The following is a 26,750-nucleotide window of genomic DNA, read 5'->3' as shown; positions in this document are numbered from 1 at the left end:
ACTCCATACACCAGCTTCTGCCAATGCGGATACCTCTGCTTTTATTCGATAAGCACCTCACTGATATAATAAACCGGTCGTTGAACCGGATACTCCTTTCTAGCCTCCTTGCGCTCCACAACAATAGCCACACTGACAGCCCGGGCATTAGCAGCCACATATAGCAGTAAAGGCTCTTTATCGACCGGAGCCGCAAGGACAGGCGGTTCAGCTAACTGTCTCTTCAAATCCTCAAACGCTTTATCAGCCGCGTCGCTCCAGACAAAGTCATCCGTTTTCTTTAACATCTGATATAAAGGGATATCTTTCTCCCCAAGACGACTGGTAAACCGGCTTAAAGCCGCAATCCGACTGGCTAAATGTTGAACGTCATTGATACACGCCGGTTTAGCCAGGGACGTGATAGCTGAATTTTTTTCTGGATTAGCCTCAATGCCCTGTTAGACACCATAAAACCCAAGAGCTTGCCTGCCGGAACACCAAAGACACATTTGTCCGGATTAAGCATCATCTTATAAATCCGGAGGTTGTCAAAAGTCTCCCTCAAGTCATCTATCAATGTTTCCTCTTTCCTGGACTTCACCACAATATCATCCACATATGCATGAACATTGTGCCCAATCTGCTTATGAAGACAATTCTGAATACAACGCTGATAAGTCGCCTGGGCACTCTTGAGCCCAAAGGGCATAGAGACAAAGCAGAAGGCTCCAAAGGGAGTTATAAAAGCTGTCTTCTCCTGGTCCTTAACTGCCATTTTGATCTGATGATAACCAGAATAAGCATCCAGAAAACACAAATGGTCACAACCCGCCGTAGCATCACTAATCTGATCAATACGAGGAAGGGCAAAGGGATCGCTGGACAAGCCTTGTTCAAGTTTGTGTAGTCCACACACATACGCCAAGTGCCGATTTTCTGAAGAACCAGCACCGGATTAGCCAGCCACTCCGGGTGAAAGACCTCCACGATAAACCTTGCGGCCAACAGCTGAGCTACCTCCTCACCAATAGCCTTACGCCTTTCTTCGTTAAAGCGGCGGAGAAACTGCCTGCCGGTTTAAACTTAGGATCTATATTAAGTATGTGCTCAGCGAGTTCCCTCGATACACCTGGCATGTCAGAAGGCTTCCATGCAAAGATGTCCCGGTTCTCACGGAGGAACTCGATGAGCGCTCTTTCCTATTTGGGATCCAAGTTAGCGCTGATGCTAAACTGCTTGGATGAATCGCCAGGAACAAAATTAACCATCTTAGTGTCTGTAGCCGATTTAAACTTCAACGCCGGATCATGCTCCGTAGTTGGTTTTTCAAAGATGTCACGTCTGCCGGATCAACCTTATCTTTATAAAACTTCAGCTCCTCTGTGGCACAAACTGACTCAGCATAAGATGCATCACCCTCTTCACATTCGAAAGCAATCTTTCTGCTCCCATGTACTGTGATGGTCCCCTTATGACCCGACATCTTAAGCTGTAGATAAACATAACACGACCTCACCATGAACTTGGCATAAGCCGGTCGTCCGAACAGGGCGTGATATGGACTCTTGATTTTCACCACCTCAAAAGTCAACGTTTCTGACCTTGAGTCATGATCATCTCCAAAAGCCACCTCTAGGGCTATCTTGCCCACTGGATACACATACTTCCCAGGCACCACACCATGAAAAACGGTGTTCGACGGTTTAAGATTCTTATCTGTCAACCCCATACAGCGGAAGGTATCATAGTAAAGGATATTGATACTTCTTCCCCCATCCATAAGCACCTTGGTGAACTTATACCCCCCAACTTTAGGTGCCACCACTAAGGCCAGATGACCCGGATTATCAACCCGGGGTGGGTGATCCTCTCGATTCCATAAAATGGGTTGCTCAGACCAACACAGATACTGAGGCACCGCCGGTTCAACAAAGTTTACGGCCCTCTTGTGAAGCTTCTGATCGTGCTTACACAAGCTAGTGGTAAAGACATGATACTGCCCACTATTCAACTGCTTCGGATTTCTCTGATAACCCGACTGCTGCTGCTGCTGATTCCCCTGATGGTTATAAACTCCTTGATTGCTCTGATTCCCTTGATTGCCATGTCTGGTTTGGTTGCCTTGGAATCCTGAACCGGAGCTGCCACCTCCATAACCCGGCCCATGAAAACCGCCTCCTGAACCGCCGGGCGGGCCATTGTCATATTAAAACATATTGGAATTCTTGAACTCCTGCATGATGAAACAATCCTTCCAAAGATGTGAACCTGGCCTTTCCTTCGATCCGTGCTTTGGACAAGGTTGATTTAGCAGGCGCTCCAGATTGGGGCCTAACCCTCCGCCCGTCTGGGGCTGTTTACCCTTACGACGCTGACCATTGTCTGAGCATTAGTGTTAGCCACAAAGTCCAAACTATTGTCTGCCTTGCGCATACCATTATTCCCATGACCTGCCGGATTGTGCTGCTGCCCCTTGGTATTGCCGTTCTTTTTCCCTTTCCCCGGTTTGTGATCCTCAGACTCAGGGTCTTTGGTACTATCTGAATCAGCATATTTCACCAAAGCAGCCATAAGGGTTGACATGTCATTGCAGTGACGTTTGAGCCTCCCTAGCTTCAGTTTTAATGGCATAAACCGGCAATTGCCCTCCAACGTCAAAACCGCTGTATCCGCGTTGATGCGGTCCGACGAATGCAGAATAGCTGAGACTCGCTTCACCCAATGAGTTGTAGACTCCCCATCCTCTTGAACACAAGCGGCCAGGTCCACAATCGACATAGGTTGCTTACAAGTATCTTTAAAATTCTGGATAAACCGGTGTTTTACGTCAGCCCATGACCCGACAGAGTTAGCCGGTAAGCTCTTTAACCAAGTATGAGTTGTCCCCTCCAACATCATGGTGAAGTATTTAGCACACACCGCTTCATCCACATCCAGCATCTCCATTGCCATCTCATAACTCTCCACCCATGACTTTGGTTGCAAATCGGCGGTGTAATTGGGCACCTTACGAGGGCCTTTAAAATCCTTGGGCAGTCGTACATTACGCAACGCGGGGGTAAGACACGACACCCCTAAAGAACTGAAGACCACGCCTAGCTCCACTGAAGTGGTAGGACGAACCGGAGTAGGTTGACGAGCTGCATGCTGAGCTGCTAACTCGGCTTCTCGATGTGCACGACCATGATCCACCACATATTGCGCATTAGCACCACCACCTGCCGGTTTATGCCCTCGCGGCGAGTTACGGTGACGTGCACTGCTTGACACGGCCGGTTCATCCTCAACGTGCCTGCTGTAGCTCCGACTCGGACGGGGGGGGGGGGGGGGTGGAATGAATCCTCTCGCGACTATGCGAGTAAGCCTGCTGTTGGTTTAAAGATGTTTGAAGGGGCTCTCTGGCCCGTCGTGTCTCAATCGCCACTCGTGACTCGCCGTCCATTGGGAGGGCTGCCAATCATGAAGCGGCGCCACAATGTTATCCAACGGGTTGGAGTAATGCCCCGGAGGCGTCGAAACGTCCTGTGGCACAATGTTGTTTTGACGAGGGGGGTTCATCGTGCACGGCTGAATCGGCGCCCCTGTTCCCGGTGCCTGAGTCCGGTTTCCCACCGGCTGGTTACTGGTTCCTGCTCCTGGCGTGTTGAAGAGATTTCTTGGCTCATAACCCGGCAGGAGGTGCGACCGGTATCTCCTCCTCATGACATCATCTGAGGCACTCTGATCCAGCCTAAGCCAGTAGGCCTGAGCTTCCAACTTGGCCCGTTATGTAGCCATCCTGGCGTTCTCTACTACCAGGTCTGCTTTAGCCTGAGTTATCTGATCCTTCACCTTTGCAATCTCCGCATTGTGCTGATCTCGGGTTGCTGCATCCACTTCTGCTGCCATCATTGTTGCCAAAGCGTCGAACAAATCAGACAAAACCTGAGCCAGAGGCGGCACAGAGCCTCCTGCTCCCGCTGGCGTTGCTGTTGCTGAACCGGAGAGCATTGCTGCGGCGGTAGAAGAGTGTTGTGCTGGTTGTGTACCGGCCATGAAGACCGCGACCCGGCTTGGAAGATTGAGGGGGTCTGGAATATTGTTGCCATCGGAACCTCCGATAATCCGGCCGTCCTGCAACTGATACAATGACTCGGTCTCTCCGGTTGAAGACTCATCATCAGAACAGACAACGGTTTCCCCATCAGATGCTGGTCCATCCTCATATTCTGCTCCATGGATGACACCTAGGAAAACATGCCTTGCTGCGGGCTGAACCTGGGCAGGGCTTGCACGCTGAGCCATCTCGATGATGTCGGTGCAGGTGTCTGGCTCAGGGCTCGGTTCGCCGATCTTGCCGATGAAGACATGAATCCCACCAAAGGGGACCCGGTACCCGTATTCAATTGAACCGGCCTCGGGACCCCATCCTGTGTCGTCGATGTAGAGCTTGCCGCGACGACTCTTCGTCATCCGGCCCACATCGTATCCCTTGAGTCCTTCGAAGTTGCCCTTCAAGAACTCGAAATCATCGTGCGATAGCCCCACGGTGGGCGCCAACTGTCGTGGTTTTGTCACGGCAGATGTCCTCGTGAAAGGACTTAGTCATGGAGCCATCGCTACGGGTTAGCTTAAAGGGGTTAAACCGGACAAGGGACATGATGGTTTATATACTAGTTCGGCCCCTTCGATGAAGGTAAAAGCCTACGTCTAGTTGTGTTGGTATTGCTAGGATTTCAATGACCAGGGAGTGAATCTGCTTTGCCTGGCTCTCGAGTTGTTGTGTGTTGTGTTGTCCCTAAACCGCTGTCGAGTCATCCCTTTATATCCATAGGTTGACGCCTGCCGGTTTACAGAGACCCGAGGCCGGATCATAAACGTATCCGGCTCGGTCTCTATTCCTTCTAACTTACAATACAAGTTACATGAAAGAGTCGGTTTACATCTACAGGCCTTAACCCGCCTTTGGGCCTTGGGCCTTCGTAAAGCGCCACCATCCTCACGTCTTTATGGGCTTCTATCTTCGTAGAGTTAACCCGGCTACATCCGGCCGGTTTATGTCCAGTAGTAATATCCCAACAGGGATCGCCTACTTCATGTGCAATGTTTTTACATTCTGCTGCTATACTCTTAGACATGCATGTGTAGGTTGATTTCTTGACTTGTGCTAAATTGCTAAAATTTGCCAAGACTTAAAATTGGGAAAAGGCTAGATTTTTATTTGGTCAAGTAGTCTAATCACCCCCTCTAGACACTTTCAATCCTACAAGTGGTATCAGAGCTTTGGTCTCCATTTGCCTTGATTTCCAAAGCTTTTGGTGATCATAGCCTTGGTTTCCCAACCTAGGAGAGTATGGCGTCTAGCGAGGCAAATTACCACCGTAGAGGTCCTTACTTTGATGGTACTAATTTTGCTAGTTGGAAGCATAAGATGAAAATGCATATTCTTGGACATAACCCCGCCATTTGGGCTATTGTGTGTATTGTCTTGCAAGGTGAATTCTTTGATGGGAGAGAACCGAACCATGAACCTAGCGCGGAAGAGTTGAAGATGCTGCAATACAATGCTCAAGCTTGCGATATCCTCTTCAACGGATTGTGCCCCTAAGAATTCAACAAAATCAGCCATCTTGAGAATGCAAAGGAAATTTGGGATACTTTGATTGATATGCACGAGGGTACCGACTCTATCAAGCAATCCAAATTGGATGTGCTTCAAAGTCAACTTGACAAGTTCAAAATGAAGGATGGTTAAGGTGTCGCTAAAATGTACTCTAGGCTTGCTCTCATCACAAATGAGATTGCTGGCTTAGGGAGTGAAGAGATGACCGGTAGATTCACCATCAAGAAGATCCTAAGAGCCTTGGATGGAAAATATGATACCATGTGCACATTGATCCAAATGATGCCCAACTACAAAGATCTGAAACCAACGGAAGTAATTGGAAGAATTGTTGCTCATGAGATGTCACTCAAGCATAAGGAAGAGCTCCACAACAATACAAGTGGTGCTTACAAAGCCTCATGTACGCTCCTACATCATCAAGTGAGAAACAAGCCTTCAATGAAGAATTGAGCTTAATGGTGAAGAACTTCCACAATTTCTACAAGAGTAGAAACAAAGAAAGAAGTTCCATGTCAAGGTCCTACAATGACAAAAGATCTTCTAGTTGTGAGCGTAATTGCTACAATTATGGAAGACCTGGACACTACTCCAATGAGTGTACGGCTCCCTACAAAAGAAGAGAAGATTCACCCAAAAGGAGAAGTATAAGAGAAGAATCACCACCAAGAGAGAGGAGGAGTAGAGATGATCGTTATGAACAAAGAACCTCTCGGAGAAGCAAAGATTCGGAAAGGAAGGACAAGTCATCAAGGAGCTACACAAAATGAAGACATCAAGCTCATGTTGGTGAATGGGTATCCGGGACAATCACTCCGAGAGAAGTTATCACTCTAACTCCGAATATACTCAAGATGAAGGTGTTGTTGGTCTAGCACTTGTGTCAACCAACTCCTACGACATATTTGACTCGCCAAATGAAGGAATTGGGGGATGCTTCATGGCTAAAGGCCCAAAGGTATCACACCCCGAATATGTTGATTTCAATAGCGATGAAGATGATTTGCTAGGTGATGATGACTTACTTGTTGACAACTCAAGTAATGAAAACTATGATGAAATTGCTATTAATCATGTTAATCAAGATAAAACAAATGTTGATGATAAGAAGGAGATTGAGCATCTAAACAAAGAACTAAATACTCTTAAGTTAGCTCATGAAACTACCTTGGAAGATCATCGAGAACTTTCGAAGACTCATGAGAAACTACGCTTTGAAAAGCTCAACCTTGCGCAAGATCATGGGTTCTTAAAAGCAATCAATGATGATCTTCGCAAGAAAATTTCTTCTTACATCACCAAGCGTTTACTCTTGTCTACTTACACGCCACAAGTAAAATCTAGCAACAAGAGTTAGAAAGATTCTTCTTCTAGTAGTAACAATAATGATGCTAAATCCAATGTTATTGCTTCTATTAGTTGTCTTGATTCCACTAATGATTCTCTTATCAAAGTTACACTTGAGCAAGAAAATATCTTATTGAAGGGAATTATAGAGAAAGGTGTTTACCAGAGCCTTGCCGGGAGTAAGCAATTTGAGGAAACTGTACGCAAGCAAGGAAGACACCGGAAGAATCAAGGTGTTGGTTTTGAACAAAAGTTCAATGCCAATGGAGTTGAGTGGGAATAAGATCAATACCCCAAGACGAAGTTTGTTCCTCAACAAGAGAAGTATGATCCTACTTCTTTCCAAGGGACACAAGCTCAAGATGATCTTCCACCACAAGCACAAAGGCAAGGACAAGTTTCAAGAGGAGATTGATGCATTTGAAGAAGCTCCTAAGGCCTTGGTCAAGTGGGTTCCAAAGACTACATCAAGTTCTACTTCATCAAGTATGACTACAACTCCAAGGACTCCCATCAAGATGATGTGGATACCGAAGAAGAACTAGAGACTTCTTGAGGGTGACTCCGCCAACATACTTCACTCATATCATTTTGGCAAGGACAAGTGCAAACAACTTCCACATCTTGCACTAGTTCAAGGAGTCACAAACCCTCTTGTTAGTAAGACAAGGGACAAGGTAACCTAATTCTTTCATGGACATCATCTTATGTGAACTTCAATCTTATGTCTATGGATATCCTTGTTTGTTCCTTGTGGGACTAACCCGTTGTAACACCCCGGATGTAACTTGACATATTTGTAACCCAGACTCTTGCCATTTTTGGCTTTAAGTTATGAGATTCCCTTCGTGGTTGGGTTTGTCTTTGTTTTGCATTTTGTTCATGTCATGCATTTCATATCATGTCATCATGTGCATCACATTTGCATTCGTGTCTGTCTCATGCATCTGAGCATTTTCCCCGTTGTTCGTTTTACAATCCGACACTCCCACAAGCACCTGATGCACCCCTCTTGTCTCGTTTCGTGAGCGGGAGCAAAACATTCTCGGAATGGGTCGAGATTTATCAAGTGGCCTTGGTACACCATCGGTAGACCGCCTGTCAAATTTCGTTCCATTTAGAGGCTGTTTGACGCCCCAACGGTTAACCGGGTAATCGCAGAAGCCCCGTGTGTGTTGCAGCCCAACACCCCTCCAAAACAGCCCAATAACCCATCTAAACCATCTCCATGTTCTCCTCCATGTGTGGGCGAAACCGCACCTCATTTGGACACTCCTACCTCCATCTACCTATAAATATGTGCCCCTCCCCGAAATTTCGCGTAGATGAAACCCTAAAAACTTCCCACTCCGCCGCCGGACGTGTCTGTCCGCGCCGGACAACCTTGCCGCCGCCACCCGGTCCAACCCGCGCCTGCCACATGGCCTCCCGCCGCCGTCCACTACGCCGGCCCGCGGGACCCGAGATAGGCCCTCCCGTCCTCTCTGCGCTCCGCCGTCGCTGCCTCCGGCCAGATCCGGCGCCCTGCCGCCCGGATCCAGCGAGCCCGCGCCTCTCCACCGTCTCCCTCCACTCCGGTCGCTCCTCCGGCGACTTCTCCGGTGAACCTCGTGGTCCGCGCCTGGAAACCCTAGATCTCGCGAGGTTGACTCTGTTTTTTTTCTCAAAGTCCCTTTTATTTTCATGCCATTTTCATCATGTTGTATCTCGGTGACCGTAGCTCCAAATGATGCATATGATATGTCAAAATGTTCGTCTCGTTGAGATCTTCATGGTAGAAGCATTTCCATGCATGTTTCTGTCCATTATGATGTCATTTTCATTGTTGCAAGAGTGCTATAAAATGTCAGCTGCGGGTGCTTATCAGATCATGGTGATTTGTCATTTTTGTTGCATTTGATGTGTGCATCATATGAGCATGAGGTCTACATGTGTTTTGAACTTTAACATTCCATCTTTATAGAGGTGCAAGGCTTGTATTTTTGTGATCTATGTGGTGACTAGAACAAGCATGCAAACTAGGCTCCGTCATGTTGCTGTTTTCATGGACTTAGGATTTTGCTAAGTCTTTTTCCTGCTGTTATTTTGATGCCATGTAAACTTGATGTTACATTGAGATCCACGCTTAGTTTGAGATACTTAAGTAAGGATGTTTTGAACATGTGGTTATGGTCTATCCATTAATTCCCCTGGTTGCAATTATGGAGTGCTCTAGCATGTCAATTTCTTACTCTACTTTTGCTATAAAATGTTCCTGGCAGATTGTTAACATGTTAATCAATATTGCCATGGTTGTTGCTTGTGATCCATGCATCCTATTAACTTGATCTTGCCATGGTTAGCATCATTAACATGTCATCTTGCTATTGGTATGCTTATATTGTCATGCAATGCTTTGTGGTGAGTGGCATGAGCTCGCAAAGTTGCTATCACAAATCTGTTTATGCCATGCTATGTTTTTCTTCTAAGTCTGAAACTGTTAATAAAACTTGTTATGTTTACATGAGTTCCATCATATCTTCCGTGCCTTTTTGGCTCATGTTCAGTAAGGGACTTTTGATCTATGCTTTTGGTAGAATCATGCCATGCCTCTATTTGCTATGATATTTTCCTGTAGCATGTTGTTTTCTTGCTCTAAACATTGCTTCCTGATGTTGTTTTTCACATGTTAGTATTTTCACTAAGTCTGTGAAGCAGATATCTTTTGCACTTTTGCCATGCTTGTTTGAACCTGTTCTAGCGTGATTTAGCCGTAGCTCTGTGTTCATGTTTTGTCAAGCATATCTTGTACATCACTTCCATATGCTTTGTTGTTATGTTGGAGTGCAGTAGCTTAGTTTCTTGTTGCATTCTAAGTACCATCATGCTGTTAATCGCAGTTTTGCGTCATTCTTGTGATGCTTGTCATTTGCAAACCGTGCATCCGTTTCTGGTGATCTTGATATCGATTTCAACCGAAATCATCTCATCTTTCTAGCGGAATAGTTGGTTTGCCAAGTTGATGCTTTGATCATTCTTTCTCTTCTGGAGCACGCATATGCATATCATGTCTTGCATATCATGCCATGTATTGCATCATGTTGCTTGTGCATTGCATCATGATTGATTGTTGTTCCATTGCTTGTGTTCTTGCCTTGGGTAGAGCCGGGAGACGAGTACGTGACCGAGGAACCTGTTGAGTACGTTTATGAGGATCAAGCTTTCGACAATGCTGAGAACTTTGTAGGCAAGATGACCATACCCTTGAAATCACTTCTATCTTTGCTTGCTAGTTGTTTCGTTCTATCGCTATGTCGCGCTACCTACCACTTGTTATATCATGCCTCCCATATGGCCATGTCAAGCCTCTAACCCTCCTTCCTAGGAAACCGTTGTTTGGCTATGTTACCGCTTTCACTTAGCCCCTCTTATAGCATTACTAGTTGCAGGTGAAGTTGAAGTTTGTTCCATGTTGGAACATGGATATTGTTGCGATATCATTATTATATATTATTTACTTTAATGCATCTATATACTTGGTAAAGGGTGGAAGGCTCAGCCTTATGCCTGGTGTTTTGTTCCACTCTTGCCGCCCTAGTTTTCCGTCATACCGGTGTTATGTTCCTTGATTTTGCGTTCCTTATGCGGTTGGGTGTTATGGGAACCCCTTGACAGTTCGCTTTGAATAAAACTCCTCCAGCAAGGCCCAACCTTGGTTTTACCATTTGCCTACCTTCCACCATACACCTTTCCCTTGGGTTCTGCAGACTCAAGGGTCATCTTTATTTTAAACCCCCCGGGCCAGTGCTCCTCTGAGTGTTGGTCAGAAATGGGCAGCCTGCGGGGCCACCTTGGGGCAACTTGAGGGCTAGTTTTACTCGTAGTGTGACCTATCCGGTGTGCCCTGAGAACGAGATACGTGTGACTCCTATGAGGATTTGTCAGCACATCAGGCGGCTTTGCTAGTCTTGTTTTACCATTGTCGAAATGTCTTGTAACCGAGATTCCGAGACTGATCGGGTCTTCCTGGGAGAAGGAATATCCTTCGTTGACCGTGAGAGCTTGTGATGGGCTAAGTTGGGACACCCCTGCAGGGTATAAACTTTCAAGAGCCGTGCCTGCGGTTATGTGGCAGATGGGAATTTGTTAATATCCGGTTGTAGAGAACTTGACACTTAACTTAATTAAAATGAATCAACCGCATGTGTAGCCGTGATGGTCTCTTTTCGGCGGAGTCTGGGAAGAGAACACAGTCTTGTGTTATGCTTGAACGTAAGTAGTTTCAAGATCACTTCTTGATCACTTCTAGCTTCTCGACCGTTGTGTTACTTCTCTTGTTGCTCTCATTTGTGTATGTTAGCCACCATATATGCTTAGTGCTTGCTGCAGCTCCACCTCATTACCTTCTCCTACCCATAAGCTTAAGTTGTCTTGATCTCGCGGGTGTGAGATTGCTGAGTCCTCGTGACTCACGGATACTTCCAAACAGTTACAGGTACCGAGGATACCAGTACGGGTGACGCTACCGAACTCAAGTGGGAGTTCGACAAGGATTCAAGTCGTTATTATGTTTCTTTTCCTGATGATCAGTAGTGTAGCCCAGTAGGGACGATCAGGGATCTAGCATTTCGGGTTGTCTTCCTTTATTTTGGTTCCGTAGTCAGACCTTTGATTGTACTTTGGATGATATATGAATTATTTATGTATTGTGTGAAGTGGCGATTGTAAGCCAACTCTTTATCCCTTTCTTATTCAGTACATGGGATGTGTGAAGATTACCCCTCTTGCTACAAAATTACCATGCGGCTATGCCTCTAAGTCGTGCCCCGACACCTGGGAGATATAGCCGCATTGTGAGTGTTACACCCGTGGAGGTATTGAAAGTGTAACTCACTCCAATGGATTGCTCCGAATGATCTACATCAGCATTGAGCATCCACATCTTCCACATCTACATGAAGTCATCATCGACAAAACCCAAGGTTAGTTCATCCCTCTTAGGGGGGTATCACATCTAGGGGGAGCTTTACTCTAATCAATCGATCTAAAGCAATTCTAATGGTGTGAACACAACAATGCTTTATGTAAAAGTGGTAACCCCACTTGTGCTTAAACGATGAGTATAACCTATGATCAAATGTTCTCGTTTGACTCCTAAGTCAATATGCTCATATATAGATGACCTAGTCATCGCCAATTGCTTGATAGATGCTAGAGTGTTTGTGCATGCTTTGTCACATATTTCTTTTGCCATTTTATTGTGTGAGCATGTTGGTTGCATATTTTACTCATTTGAGGACATCCATTTGTTGCTTTGATTGTTTGCCTTTTTATTTTGCCAAATGAATGGACAAGAATGCCTAAGAACTTCCTCTAGCTATCTATGTTTTTCTCGTATCAAACTCTATTCATGCTAGATCACAAAGTTTGATCAAGTCCGATTCGAACCACTCTGTGTGAGGAGCACTCGGAGTCCCCGATTCGTCATAGACTTAAACTTCCAAAACCTCTCTCTACATTTCGGTCTGACCGATCCATCCACTTCGGTCACACCGAGTTCACTGAGTTGATCTAGGTTTTCAATCTCGGTGCAACCGACTTGAACTTTTCGATCACACTGAGTTGCAGTAACCGCTTGCGATTCTGCATCTCGGTGCCGGCGAGTTGTTCTTGAAAGTGCGTTATATCGACTAGGGGGGGGGGGGTGAATAGGCGATATTTATGAAAGTCTTTAGAACATAGAAGTTTTGAAGACAAACGATAAAATTAAACCTATTACCATGCAGTGGAAGGTAGACCACACTAGGAAAACCATAGTCAAGTATTCAACAAAGTGAAAGCACAAAGACTAAATAGCAGCTAGGTAGTAAGGATTAGGTAGGAAGATACTTTGAAGCCAAACAGAACACGCAGTCACTCAGTGAAGACAAATGATAGTGCAAACATACAATGACTTCACAAGGAGTAACAGTAAGTAAAGGGAAGTGAAGATGAAACCAGTGACTCGTTGAAGACAATGATTTGTTGGACCAGTTCCATTTGTTGTGACAACTGTACGTCTGGTTGGAGCGGCTAGGTATTTAAACCTTAGGACACACAGTCCCGGACACCCAGTCCTGAACACGCAGCTCAGGACACCCAGTCCTCACCATATTCTCCTTGAGCTAAGGTCACATAGACCTCGCCCAATAACTCTGGTAAGTCTTCAAGGTAGACTCACAAACCTTCACAGACTTTGTTCACCGGCAATCCACAATGTCTCTTGGATGCTCAGAATGCGACGCCTAACCGGCTGGAGGATGCACAATCCTCAAGTGTAATAAGTCTTCAGATCACACAGACAAGAAGACTTAAGTGATGCCCAATTCTCTCTGGCTCTGGTGGTTAGGGCTTTATCCTCGCAAGGAATTCTCTCTCAAAGGCTTCAAGGTGGGTTGCTCTCATACGACAAAAGCCGTACTTTCAATCTAAGCAGCCAACCCTTTTATGGTTGTAGGGGGTGGGCTATTTATAGCCACTTGGCAACCCGACCTGATTTGTCCGAAATGACCCTGGGTCACTAAGGAACTGACACGTGTTCCAACGATCAGATTTCAAACTCACACGGCAACTTTACTTGGGCTACAAGCAAAGCTGACTTGTCCGACTCTGGACAAGATTCGCTCTCATAGTCTTCACTCGAAGACATAGGTTTTTGGTTTAGGCATCACTTCAGTCATTCTGACTGGTTCTCTTGGACCCCACTTAACAGTATGGTGGTTCCTATGACTCAATACAAAAGAAAAAGAACTACGAAAGATCTAAGTCTTCGAGCTCCATAGGCTTCATATCGTGTCTTCTCTTGTCATAGTCTTCAATGTGAATATCTTCATATACCACCTTTCACTTCAATGTCTTCATACATTTTTAGGGGTCATCTCTGGTAGTAAAACCGAATCAATGAGGGACTTCTACCTGTGTTACCCTGTAATTCTCACAAACACATTAGTCCCTCAACTAGATTTGTCGTCAATACTCCAAAACCAACTAGGGGTGGCACTAGATGCACTTACAATCTCCCCCTTTTTGGTGATTGATGACAAACTAGTTGAAGTTTTCAACGGGGAATATAATCTGTGAAATTGTAGAGAATAAGGAATTGTCTTCATAAGTTGCAAGGGCTCCCCCTGAAGATGTGCATATGAGTTAATTTGCTTTTGGAATGCAAATGCACATGGCAGGTTGTACTTGTGGAGATCCACTTCAACTTATGATGACAATTCACTATGCATGTGAAACTATATGAAGATAATGACATGCATAATGGAAAATGGACGTCTGCAAAATGAGCTAAGTGCGGAATTTATCGTCGCACATGCGGAATTTATCTTCGCAAAACAAGGTGGCAAATAAGTAGCAGACGACCATCTAGTTTAAGTGTTACAACTCATAAGAACCAAATGTAGCAAAAACGAGAGTTGTAAGCACGAAGCAAAATATAGAGCACCCACCCATATGGTCCTGCTTGAAGACTATCAACTCAGATGCTTCTCCCCCTTTTGTCAGTAATGACCAAAAAGGTTTGAAGACATAGAGCCTCTACTCGTTCCCATGAGGAGTAGGTGAAGTAGCAGGGTTGTTGGTGTTGTTTGGCGGTGCAGAAGAGCTTGGATGTGCTGAAGGAGGTGGCGATGAAGTAGCATCGTCTTCTTCCTCAATAATTCTGGCAGTCACTGTGGCAGCAGAGGAAGAGAACTCAGAGTCTTCAAGTGATGGAGTTCCTAGCAGCACAGCCCTTCGAGGAGGTGTGGAGTCAAACTTGAATCTCTCAGAGAAGCCATCCTCTTGAAGATCAGCTTCAGAACACATCATCGTGAGCCCTTTCCATGTGCAGCGACAGGTTTCATGGGCAACGAAAGCATTCTTGGTGGCAAGATTTCGAGTGCGATTAACATCCACCAAGAGGCTTTTCATCTGACGCTTTAGCCAGTCATGATGCATATCCTGTTTCTGATGTAGAGCCACAAGAAGCTCTCAGTCGTTGAGAACACGAGTGTGCTTCTTGGGTCTTGGAGCAGTGGCACTATCAGTGGCTTCAGTGGAAGCAGGGTGTGGTGCACGTGTAGTGCCAGCCAAAGGGTACACCCGAGAAACTGCTTCAACGCCTTCAACGTTCTGAGTAAAACTCTGATGTTCTGCATTCTGAAGACTTAGAGGTTGCTTGGCAGGCTCAGAATATATGGCTTCAGTAGACATGTCCACGTCAGGCAAGAAGATCCGATGGTTGCGGTCTGAGGGCTGATACGAGATGGCGGAGTGTAGCTTGATCAGCCGCATGATCCAAGGGGCGTAGAATTTCAAACCAAACAGATCAATGCCTGATGCAGCAAGTTGGCGTATGAAGAAGTCCTGTGCATTGAAGCATTTGCCATGAAGTATATAGAAGACCAAAGTCTTCATTGCACCCTGAAGCTTGGCATTTGGAGAGTGCCCTTTGATAGGCCAGAGAGTTCGCCTGATGATGTGATAGATGGTTCTGGGCAGGTACTCAAGGTCTTCAACAAAGAACTCTGTGGGATAAGCAGCATCTTGGGGCAATGGCTTCATCATGCTGAGCATTTGACTCATATCAGGTTCTGGCCACTGAAAGATGCTCTCAATAGCTTCAGCATGCAGCTGACAGCCTTGCTCGAAGAGATCGCCAGGAGTGGGCAAGCCAGTGAGCTCAATGATGTCAAATGCATTGGCTTCGTGATGAACGTTGCCGGTCATCCACTCCATGACCCAAGTCTTCGGATCTTTGCTATACCCTTTGATGTGAAATGTAGCATAGAATTGTAGCAGCAGCTCTTCATTCCAATGCTCTTCATTAGTAAAAAACTGCAGCAGACCCACTTGCTTGAAGCAATCCAACACTTCTTCTAGACAGGGCAGACCAGCTATAGCTTCAACGTCAAGGCGCTTGTGTGGGAAGATGCGACCTTGGTTGTACAGAATGCAAGAGTAATAGCTTCGCTGAGGATAGCTCCAGAACCGATCAGATGATATCCTTTCCCTTGAGTAGGGGTTCCTGGAGCTATTGAAGAACGTGTTGTCTGCCCTGAAGCCATTGATGTTGAAGGAGCCAGGTGCTGATGCAGGACCTGGAAACCTTGGCAGTCTTGGGATTGGCTTCTGGACCTGAGGCCTGTGCTCAACATGATAGTTGAATTGGGGACCGGCAGCAGACTCGGGAACAGAAGTGGCGGGATCAGTGGCTTCGCTGTCTTCTGAAGCTTTTGCTGGGGAGGGCTCCACATTAGCTTCTTGGTGGAACAGGGGAGTGGGATCTTGTGGTACTTCTTCTTCCGCGGCTGATGCAGCCGGAATGTCTTCAGCAGAGACTTGAGGCCTTGGACCTTTGCGAAGCCTGCGTAACGTAGACGATGCCTGTGGAGTTGGAGTGGGCTGGGCCTCATAGTCTTCTTCCTCTTGTGGGCGATCCGTCCATGAAGCATCCTGTGCAATTGGCGTCAGTGGACGACCAATGCTGATGAGTTCGCTGTTTTCAAACTGAGGAAGGACTGCATCATCTTCTACATTGTCATGATGACCAATGTCTTCAGCAGCAATGGGATCAGCTGCTGGAATGTCTTCAGCTTCAGGAGCCTCTGTGGAAGCAGGCTCATGAACTATCAGTTGACGTTCAGCAACTATTAAGGGCTCTGAGGGAGCAGCCCGAACTTTCTTGGTCTTTCTCTTTTTCTTGGTGGGGGCAGTAGGAGAGGCTTCAGAGTGTTTCCTCTTCCTGGCTTCAGCCTCAGTAGTTCTTGTCTTCTTGAGCTCTGAAACTGTTGACCGGCTTTTTGGCTTCGAGCCAGTCAGTCTAGTTGGGAAGACAATCGGAACTGCTTCTTGCCTGGGTGCATCAGGTTCAGCCGTAGCAGGCTTCTTCTTCTTCTTTGCGGCCATCCTAGGGTCAATGCCAGGATGCCCAAGTGCCTTGCGCTTCTCAGCCTCATTATAGGCTTGCACACATCTTTCAGCCAGAGTCTTCATGCGCTCACGCGAACCCTGAGCTTCTGCATGCTTCTTCACAAAGGCTTCCTTGAGCTCGTGCATCATTGTCTTGAAGTTCTTCACTTCTTGCACGCTGAGCTTGGCCATATGCTTTTTGAACTGAGCCTTTTCATAGTAAATCTTCTGCTTCAGCTCAACAATGCGCTGGGTAATAGCAAGTTCTGAAGCAATGGCGCCTTGGAAGGCGACACTGAGGCCAATGGGTAGCTGCAGATCTTCAAAGCTGATGTTTGGCGTGTCAAACCACTCGTCAATGAAGTTGTGGATGATGGTGACATCAAAGAGAGGGAGATCATTGAAGATTTCTGCTTCTTCTTTGCTCTTGATGAGTTGCTCAAGAGCGTCATCTGCAAGATCTTCATCACTTGACAGATCAATGTCGTCATTGCGCAGAATGGCAGCAGCTGTTAGCTCTTTGCCAGTGTGAGACAGAGGCATCTTGTCCTTCTGGTGCTTGGAGACGCGTGATAAATCTTCAGACTGCACACTGTCTTTAGGAGGTGCAGTTGCCAATGGCTTCGCCCTTGAGATTTTTGGTGAAAGGGCTGGCTTTGAAGCTTTTGGCTTCTTCAACTGCTTTGGCTTCGGCACTGCAGGCATGTCATCAGACTCAGTGTCAGCTGCAGGCTCATTCACTGCGGTCCCTTGAACCAAGATGTAGGTGATGAGGCCTTCAAGGTTGGCGAAAGGACCGATGACATTGGGTTCTGCATGTCGTGTGCCATCTGCCCTTGGAGATGAGGGACCAGGGTTGAAGTCTAACCCAAAAGTCTTCTTGTTCTGCTTCGCAGAGTTTTGAGCAAACTGGAAGTTGGGCTTGAACAGATTGTCGTCACAACACCATAGCAGTGACGACGAGTGTGCATCAGCAGGCTGTGGTCCACGGACCATGCATGGATAGAAGCCTTGAGCAATGGCTTCATCTCTGGACCTGGGTAGAAGATTCTTGAATAGGATGTCTCCCCACGGTCTCTTGATGGCGTTTTTCTCAGCATACTCCTGGGTCACAAATCTGTATTTGAACCATTGTTCTGCCCAATATCTTCGAATCCATTGGATTCGGGTCTTACGCTGACTGTAATCCTCTTCAGGATCTGTCTTGTATATTTTTGAGAGCTCATCTGGCAGATCTCTGGAGGTCTCACCATGACGCTTTCTGCCACCCTTCCTTGCTGCTTTTTCTAAAGCCATAAACTTTAACTTGAAAGGCTTCAAGACGTTCAAAGGCTTCAAAGGTTTTCGTTTGCTGGACCAACATGAACTGGCTTCGGGAGAATTTATGTGATGCTGTAAGAATTCTGCAAATGAATGCAGACTATGAGAACCAAAGGATTCTCCCACGGACATGTACCTGTGACAGCATTAAGGTGCGAGGGAAGGGGAAGAGGTCATATGCATTCTCAGAAGATTTTGAAAATAAATCTGTTTAGAAGACATTGACCTGATCGTGCGAAGACATTCACTCATAGATAAGAAGTTGGTTCCAGATTTGTACGAATCCTCAGATCAGTACAAGGTGAGGAATCTAACTACTTTGTGAAGCACAAGTGAATATACTAGGCATGTTATGAGATGCAGTATGAGAGAGATCTAGCTTGTGTGAACAAAAACTGCTTGTGGTAGAAAGTGACAGATCAATAGGATCAATGGTGCTGTAAAAAGAGAGTTTTATTTACCACACTGAGAACTGCTAGACGGAGTGGGAGATGAGGCCGAGCATTTCACTCTTCCGTGCCCTAACTTGGCGACGGAGGACACCTACGGCGACGGCGGAGAGGACGATGTCCGCGGTCGGCGTGAAGACAGCGTCGGAGAGGTTGCGGCAGCGAAGCGCTTCGTCGCCGGCGTCGTCGAGGGCTAGTGGTGGCGCTAGGGTTCGTGCGAGGGTGGAAGAAGAGATAATGACCGCTGTGAGTGTGTATTTATAGGTACAGGGGTGACACTGTGCTATTACTCAGGTGCCCCTGGCGATTCGCATCTGAGGAACACGTGGCCATTATGCTGAATTTTGGGGTTTGTTCCACGTCCCACGCACGCCTGGATTGTCGGGTGGTCATTCCTACTTCTCCGGATTTCATGTGGAGGAATGAGCATTGAAAACGTACTTAATGGTTGTCTCTGTATCTTCTGCTGACAAGGACGCAAAGAAGACATTCGACAGTTTCAATAGAATGCATATGACTTGGAGAGATAGAGTTTGAGATAGAAAGCATAGAGAGGTTAGGGTCCGATCACATTCACTTAGTTCAAAAGATTCAACACGAAGACATAGCTATAAGTGAATACTGTAGAGGACAGAACACTAGTATATATATATAATCAACATAGTGATGATAATCATGAAAATATGTTGAGATCGAAGCCAAACCAAATGTGAAGACATTGCAAGGTAACGCCATGAGTGAAACACTTCAAAATAGAACGTTTGGTGGTGGCGTTACCCACCGTATAGGAAGTATTAGACCCAGACACGGCGCACAATTATCGTGGCGCTCCGAAGTCAAATTCCACATTAATGTATTCACACTTAGAATGTATGTCTTCATTGATTGAAGATATACTTTACCTCGTGTGTTGCACATCTAAGTCATCAATATGCATAAGGGTTAGGATGTGTGCCTGATCACAGGACATTTGAGGATTCCAGGATATTTAGCTCACACCGTAACTTGCAAAACCTCTTCTCATCCAAGGGCTTGGTGAAGATATCTGCCAATTGCTCTTCAGTGTTGACGTGTATGATATCAATGTCTTCCTTCACAACATGATCTCTGAGAAAGTGATGACGAATTTCAATGTGCTTTGTCTTCGAGTGCTGAACTGGGTTGTTGGCAATCTTGATGGCGCTTTCATTGTCGCAGTAAAGTGGCACTTGCTTTAGATGAATGCCATAGTCCTTGAGTGTTTGCTTCATCCACAGAAGCTGAGTGCAGCAAGATCCAGCAGCAATGTATTCAGATTCAACAGTGGAGAGAGATACACAGTTCTGCTTCTTTGAAGACCAACATACAAGTGATCATCCCAGAAAGTGACATGTGCCTGATGTAGACTTGCGATCAACTTTGTCACCAGCATAAACAGCATCCGAGAATCCAACCAGATCAAACTCTGAGCCCTTTGGATACCATAATCCTTGAGCTGGGGTGTGAGCCAAATATCGAAGAATTTGCTTCACAGCTAAGTGATGCGACTCCTTTGGTGCCGCTTGAAATCGAGCACACATGCAAATACTAAGCATAATATCTGGCCTAGATGCACATAGATAAAGTAAAGAACCAATCATGGAGCGGTATACCTTTTGATCGAACTCTTTACCATTGTCGTCAGGACCCAGATGATGTTTGGCTGGCATTGGTGTTGTGAAGCCTTTGCAGTCTTGCATACCGAACTTCTTCAGGCAATCTTTGAGATACTTCTCTTGAGATATGAAGATGCCATTGCGTTGTTGTCGTATTTGAAGACCAAGGAAGAACTTCAGCTCCCCCATCATGGACATCTGATATTGCTCTTGCATCATATATCCAAACTCTTCACTGTACTTCTGATTGGTGCAGCCAAAGATAATGTCATCCACATATATTTGGCACACAAACAGTTCACCATCATATGTCTTCGTGAAAAGAGTGGGATCTAGGGAACCAGGTATGAAGCCTTTGCTCTTCAGGAAGTATTTGAGTGTGTCATACCAGGCCCGAGGGGCTTGTTTGAGGCCATACAGTGCCTTGTTGAGCTTGTATACCATGTTAGGATGTTTTGGATTTTCAAAGCCAGACGGTTGTGCAACATACACTTCTTCTTCAATCTTGCCATTGAGAAAGGCACTCTTCACATCCATTTGATATAGCAGTATGTTATGATGATTTGCATAGGCGAGCAGTATGCGTATGGCTTCAAGTCTAGCCACAGGAGCAAATGTTTCATCGAAGTCAATGCCTTCCACTTGAGTATATCCTTGAGCAACGAGACGAGCTTTGTTTCTGACAACTTGACCATGCTCATCTTGCTTGTTGCGGTATATCCATCTGGTGCCTATTATATTGTGCTTCCGTGGATCAGGACACTTAACCAGTTCCCATACATTATTCAGCTCAAACTGTTGAAGCTCTTCTTGCATAGCTTGAATCCATTCAGGTTCCATGAAGGCTTCTTCAACTTTCTTGGGTTCTGATATTGAGACGAATGCGAAGTGCCTACAGAAATTTGCTAGCTGAGTTGCCCTTGAACGAGTGAGTGGACCAGGTGCATTGATGCTATCAATTATTCTTTCAATCTGCACTTCATTGGCAACGCGAGGATGTACTGGGCGAAGACTTTGCTCTTGCTGTTCATTGTCGTTGTTGGAAGGAATGTCTTCAGGCTGAGCATTGTCTTCATGTTGATTAGGTGCTGAAATGATAAGTTCTTCTTCAGGATGAGCTTCAGAAGGTATAATTTCTCCAGTTCCCATTAGCTTGATTGATTCACTAGATGGAACTTCATCTAGCACATTTGGCAGCTGCTCTCTTTGTGAACCATTGGTCTCATCGAACCGCACATCCACTGTTTCAACCACTTTGTAATGAAAGAGATTGAAGACTCTGTAGGAGTGCGAATCCTTTCCATATCCAAGCATAAAACCCTCATGTGCTTTTGGTGCAAATTTTGAGGTGTGATGTGGGTCCTTGATCCAGCACCTTGCGCCAAATACTCTGAAGTAACTGACATTTGGCTTCTTGCCAGTAAGGAGCTCATAAGATGTCTTGTTCAGTAGCTTGTGAAGATAAACACGATTGATTGTATGGCATGCAGTATCAATGGCTTCGGGCTAGAATTTTCTTGGGGTCTTGTATTCATCTAGCATCGTTCTGGCCATCTCAATTAGTGTTCTGTTCTTGCGTTCGACGATGCCATTCTGCTGTGGCGTGTACAGGGCAGAGAATTCATGTGTGATGCCCAAGGTATCAAGATATGTGTCAAGGACAGTGTTCTTGAATTCAGTGCCATTGTCACTTCTGATGTGCTTTATCTTGGCGCCAAAATTGTTCACAGCTCGATTGGCGAAGCGTCTGAAGACATCCTGCACTTCAGTCTTGTAAAGGATTATGTGCACCCAAGTATATCTAGAATAATCATCAACAATAACGAAGCCATAGAGGCAAGCAGTAGTAGTTAGAGTTGAGTAATGAGTGGGACCGAATAGATCCATGTGAAGTAGTTTGAAGGGTCGAGTAGTAGTCATGATTGTCTTCGAGGGATGTTTGGCCCTCGTCATCTTCCCTGCTTCATAGGCACCGCATAAGTGGTCTTTCTTGAACTTGACGCCCTCGATGCCTATGACATGCTTCTTCTTCACAAGGGTGTGGAGGTTCCTCATGCCAGCATGTCCAAGCCTCCGATGCCAGAGCCAGCATTCTGAAGCCTTTGCTAGAAGACATACTGCAAGCTGTGGCCCTGCTGAGAAATCTACCACGTACAAATCATCTTTTTGATACCCTTCAAACACTAGAGACTTGTCAGATTCCATTAGTACAAGGCAATGATATTTTCCAAACATTACGATCATGTTCAAATCGCAAAGCATTGAGACAGACATTAAGTTGAAGCCAAGGGATTCAGCAAGCATGAATTTATCCATGTGTTGATCCCTTGAGATTGCAACTCTACCTAGACCCAATACCTTACTTTTACCAGTGTCAGCAAATGTGATGTGGCTCTTGTCGGATGGACGTAAGGTTGAGTCCATAAGAAGACTTCTTTTGCCAGTCATGTGATTTGTACACCCACTGTCAATAATCCATTCTGAAGACGCTGGTGTCATACCCTACAGTGCAGTTAGGGGGATAGGCTTCACCAAGAGCATTGTGAAGCAAAAACATTTGACGAACCAGTGGGTTATGAAAGCTTAGATCCAGGTTAGGACTAATAGGGAGAGTAGCAAGCGATTCAGGTACGAAGTACATAGTAAGACCATTTGGGCATTTGATCTTGCACCCTACAAGATGTTTAAGGTCCCCAGCAATAGCGTCAGACGATTTTGGTTTTCTGCTAGAGACCTTTCCCTGCAAAAGAGAGTTAAGCCTTCTTAACCACCCACATCTTCAAGGGTGGCTTAGAAGCAATAAGTCTAAGTGCAGCATATGAGAATTTTGGCTTTGAAGCCTTAGCAAACAGTCTTGCAGGCGGACAATAGTACTCATAAGAATAAGCAGAATAGTTCTTGGTCTTATGAACATGGCGGTTTGATGAACCGCTCTCATGTTCATATGCCTGAGTATGATTTCCCTGCAAAACATTTGCGTTAGTGCGACTCAGGTGAGTCCTCTATCTGTATGAAGCCTTTGGACCGTATGAAGCCTTTGGTCTGAGGTTTGTCTTCTTCACGTGAGGTGTCATGATGACATTCACAGGAAGACTCTCCAGACACCTTTTCCCAACCCAGATCTTCTTCATAGGCGGTCCATTCCTGCAGTTAGTACCAATGTACCTAGAAAACACTTCACCATTCTGATTCTTAAACAGTATATAGTTTGCATCAAAGGAATCATCAATGATAATGGGGTTAGCACAAGTGAAGCCAGATAGATTGGATGGATCTGCTGAAGATTCCTTTGCAGCAACCCACATGGTTTTGGGGTACTGCTCAGGTTTCCAGTAAGAGCCATCTGCATTCATTTTCCTTACGAACCCTACACCTCTTTCCTAGGGTTTCGGTTCAGAATCTGCTTTTTCAGGACATAACATAGCGTCTGATGCCCTTTAAGACTTTTGTACATCCCTGTTTCAAGCAATGTCTTCAACCTAGCATTCTCATCAGCAATAGCGGTGGTATCCTCAGCAGAGAGGTTAGTTACCGCATCAACAGTTGAAGATATTGCAACAGCAGTAGCAGTAGAACATTCAGCAACAGAAGTATCATTATCACGCTCAATGCATTTAAGACATGGTGGTCCAAATCCTTCCTGAGCGGGATTGATCTATTTGGCGCGAAGTGACTCGTTTTCCGTTTGAAGATCTTCATGGACCGCTCTCAATTTCTCAAGATCTTGCTTCCTTTGAAGATAATCATAGGAAAGCTTTTCATGAGTTGTTGAGAGAGTTTCATGACGACTTTCAAGTTCCTGATACTTAACGTGAAGATTTTTTATGTCTTCAATTAAGGATTCAGATCGAGTCATTTCAGCACCTAACAGATCATCGCTTCTGTCTAACAGTTTTTGAATATGTTCCATAGCTTTCTGTTGTTCAGTTGCAATTTTAGCAAGTGTTTTGTAGCTAGGTTTTGAACCACAATCAGAGTCATCATCACTAGATGTTTGATAGTGAGTAGTGTGTGTGTTTACCTTGGCACCGCGTGCCATGAAGCAGTAGGTAGAAGCGGAGTAGTCCTTGTCATTTGCATCGGTGGCGGTGATGAAGTCATTGTATTCAGTGTTGAAGATGGACTTGGCAACGTATGCTGTAGCCAGACTTGCGACGCCCGAGTCGGATTCCTCCTCAGAATCCACCTCCGCCTCCTCAGAAGCAGACTCCTCCTCTGAATCCATTTCCTTGCCAACAAATGCACGTGCCTTGCCAGATGAGCTCTTCTTGTGTGATGAAGACTTTGAGGAAGACTTGGAAGAAGACTTTGAGTATTTCTTCTTCTTCTTCTTGTCGTCAGAGTCATATTCCTTGCTCTTCTTCTTCTTTTTGTTCTCATTGTCCCACTGTGGACACTCAGAGATGAAGTGGCCAAGTTTCTTACACTTGTGACATGTTTTCTTCTTGTAGTCATGAGCAGGAGCTTCATCATTCCTTGAACTTGATCGGGAAGACTTTCTGAAGCCTTTCTTCTTGGTGAATTTTTGGAACTTCTTGACAAGCATAGCAAGTTCCCTTCCAATGTCTTCAGGATCATCAGAACTGCTATCAGATTCTTCTTCAGATGAGGAGACAGCTTTTGCCTTCAAGGCACAAGTTCGCCCATAGTTTGGACCGTAGAGATCTCTTTTCTCCGAAAGCTGAAACTCATGTGTGTTGAGCCTCTCAAGATGTCAGACGGATCGAGTGTCTTGAAATCAGGACGTTCTTGAATCATCAGGGCCAGGATGTCAAACGAACTATCAAGTGATCTCAGCAGCATCTTGACGACTTCGTGTTTGGTAATCTCAGTGGCTCCGAGAGCTTGAAGCTCATTTGTGATGTCAGTGAGTCGGTCAAATGTGTGTTGGACATTCTCATTGTCATTTCGCTTGAAGCGGTTGAAGAGGTTGCGAAGGACACTGATTCTCTGATCTCTCTGGGTTGAGATGCCTTCATTGACCTTGGAGAGCCAGTCCCAGACCAGCTTGGATGTCTTCAAAGAACTCACACGGCCATACTGTCCTTTGGTCAGATGACCACAGATGATATTCTTGGCAGTAGAGTCCAGTTGAACGAATTTCTTGACATCAGCAGTAGTGACACCTTCTCCAGCCTTGGGAACGCCGTTCTCGATGACATACCATAGGTCGACATCAATGGCTTCAAGATGCATGCGCATCTTATTCTTCCAGTAGGGATATTCAGTTCCATCGAAGACGGGGCACGCAGCGGAGACTTTAATTATCCCTACAGTCGACATAGCTAAAACTCCAGGTGGTCAAACCAAATCACATAGAACAAGGGAGCACCTTGCTCTGATACCAATTGAAAGTGTGTTATATCGACTAGGGGGGGTGAATAGGCGATATTTATGAAAGTCTTCAGAACATAGAAGTTTTGAAGACAAACGATAAAATTAAACCTATTACCATGCAGCGGAAGGTAGACTACACTAGGCAAACCATAGTCAAGTATTCAATGAAGTGAAAGCACAAAGACTAAATAGCAGCTAGGTAGTAAGGATCAGGTAGGAAGATATTTTGAAGCCAAACAGAACACGCAGTCACCTAGTGAAGACAAATGATAGTGCAAACATACAATGACTTCACAAGGAGTAACAGTAAGTAAAGGGAAGTGAAGATGAAACCAGTGACTCGTTGAAGACAATGATTTGTTGGACCAGTTCCAGTTGCTGTGACAACTATACGTCTGGTTGGAGCGGCTAGGTATTTAAACCTTAGGACACACAGTCCTGGAAACCCAGTCCTGAACACGCAGCTCAGGACACCCAGTCCTCACCGTATTCTCCTTGAGATAAGGTCACATAGACCTCGCCCAATCACTCTGGTAAGTCTTCAAGGTAGACTCCCAAACCTTCACAGACTTCATTCACCGGCAATCCACAATGTCTCTTGGATGCTCAGAACGCGACGCCTAACCGGCTGGAGGATGCACAGTCCTCAAGTGTAATAAGTCTTCAGATCACACAGACAAGAAGACTTAAGTGATGCCCAATTCTCTCTGGCTCTGGTGGTTAGGGCTTTATCCTCGCAAGGAATTCTCTCTCAAAGGCTTCGAGGTGGGTTGCTCTCAAACGACAAAAGCCGTACTTTCAATCTGAGCAGCCAACCCTTTTATGGTTGTAGGGGGTGGGATATTTATAGCCACTTGGCAACCCGACCTGATTTGTCCGAAATGACCCTGGGTCACTAAGGAACTGACACGTGTTCCAACGGTCAGATTTCAAACTCACACAGCAACTTTACTTGGGCTACAAGCAAAGCTGACTTGTCCGACTCTGGACAAGATTCGCTCTCATAGTCTTCACTCGAAGACATAGGTTTTTGGTTTAGGCATCACTTCAGTCATTCTGACTGGTTCCTTGGACCCCACTTAACAGTACGGTGGTTCCTATGACTCAATACAAAAGAAAAAGAACTATGAAAGATCTAAGTATTCGAGCTCCATAGGCTTCATATCG

This window comes from Triticum aestivum, chromosome 4A (genome assembly GCF_018294505.1).
Source record: "Triticum aestivum cultivar Chinese Spring chromosome 4A, IWGSC CS RefSeq v2.1, whole genome shotgun sequence".
NCBI classification, from domain to species: domain Eukaryota; kingdom Viridiplantae; phylum Streptophyta; class Magnoliopsida; order Poales; family Poaceae; genus Triticum; species Triticum aestivum.
Note: the sequence above shows the minus strand (reverse complement) of the source record.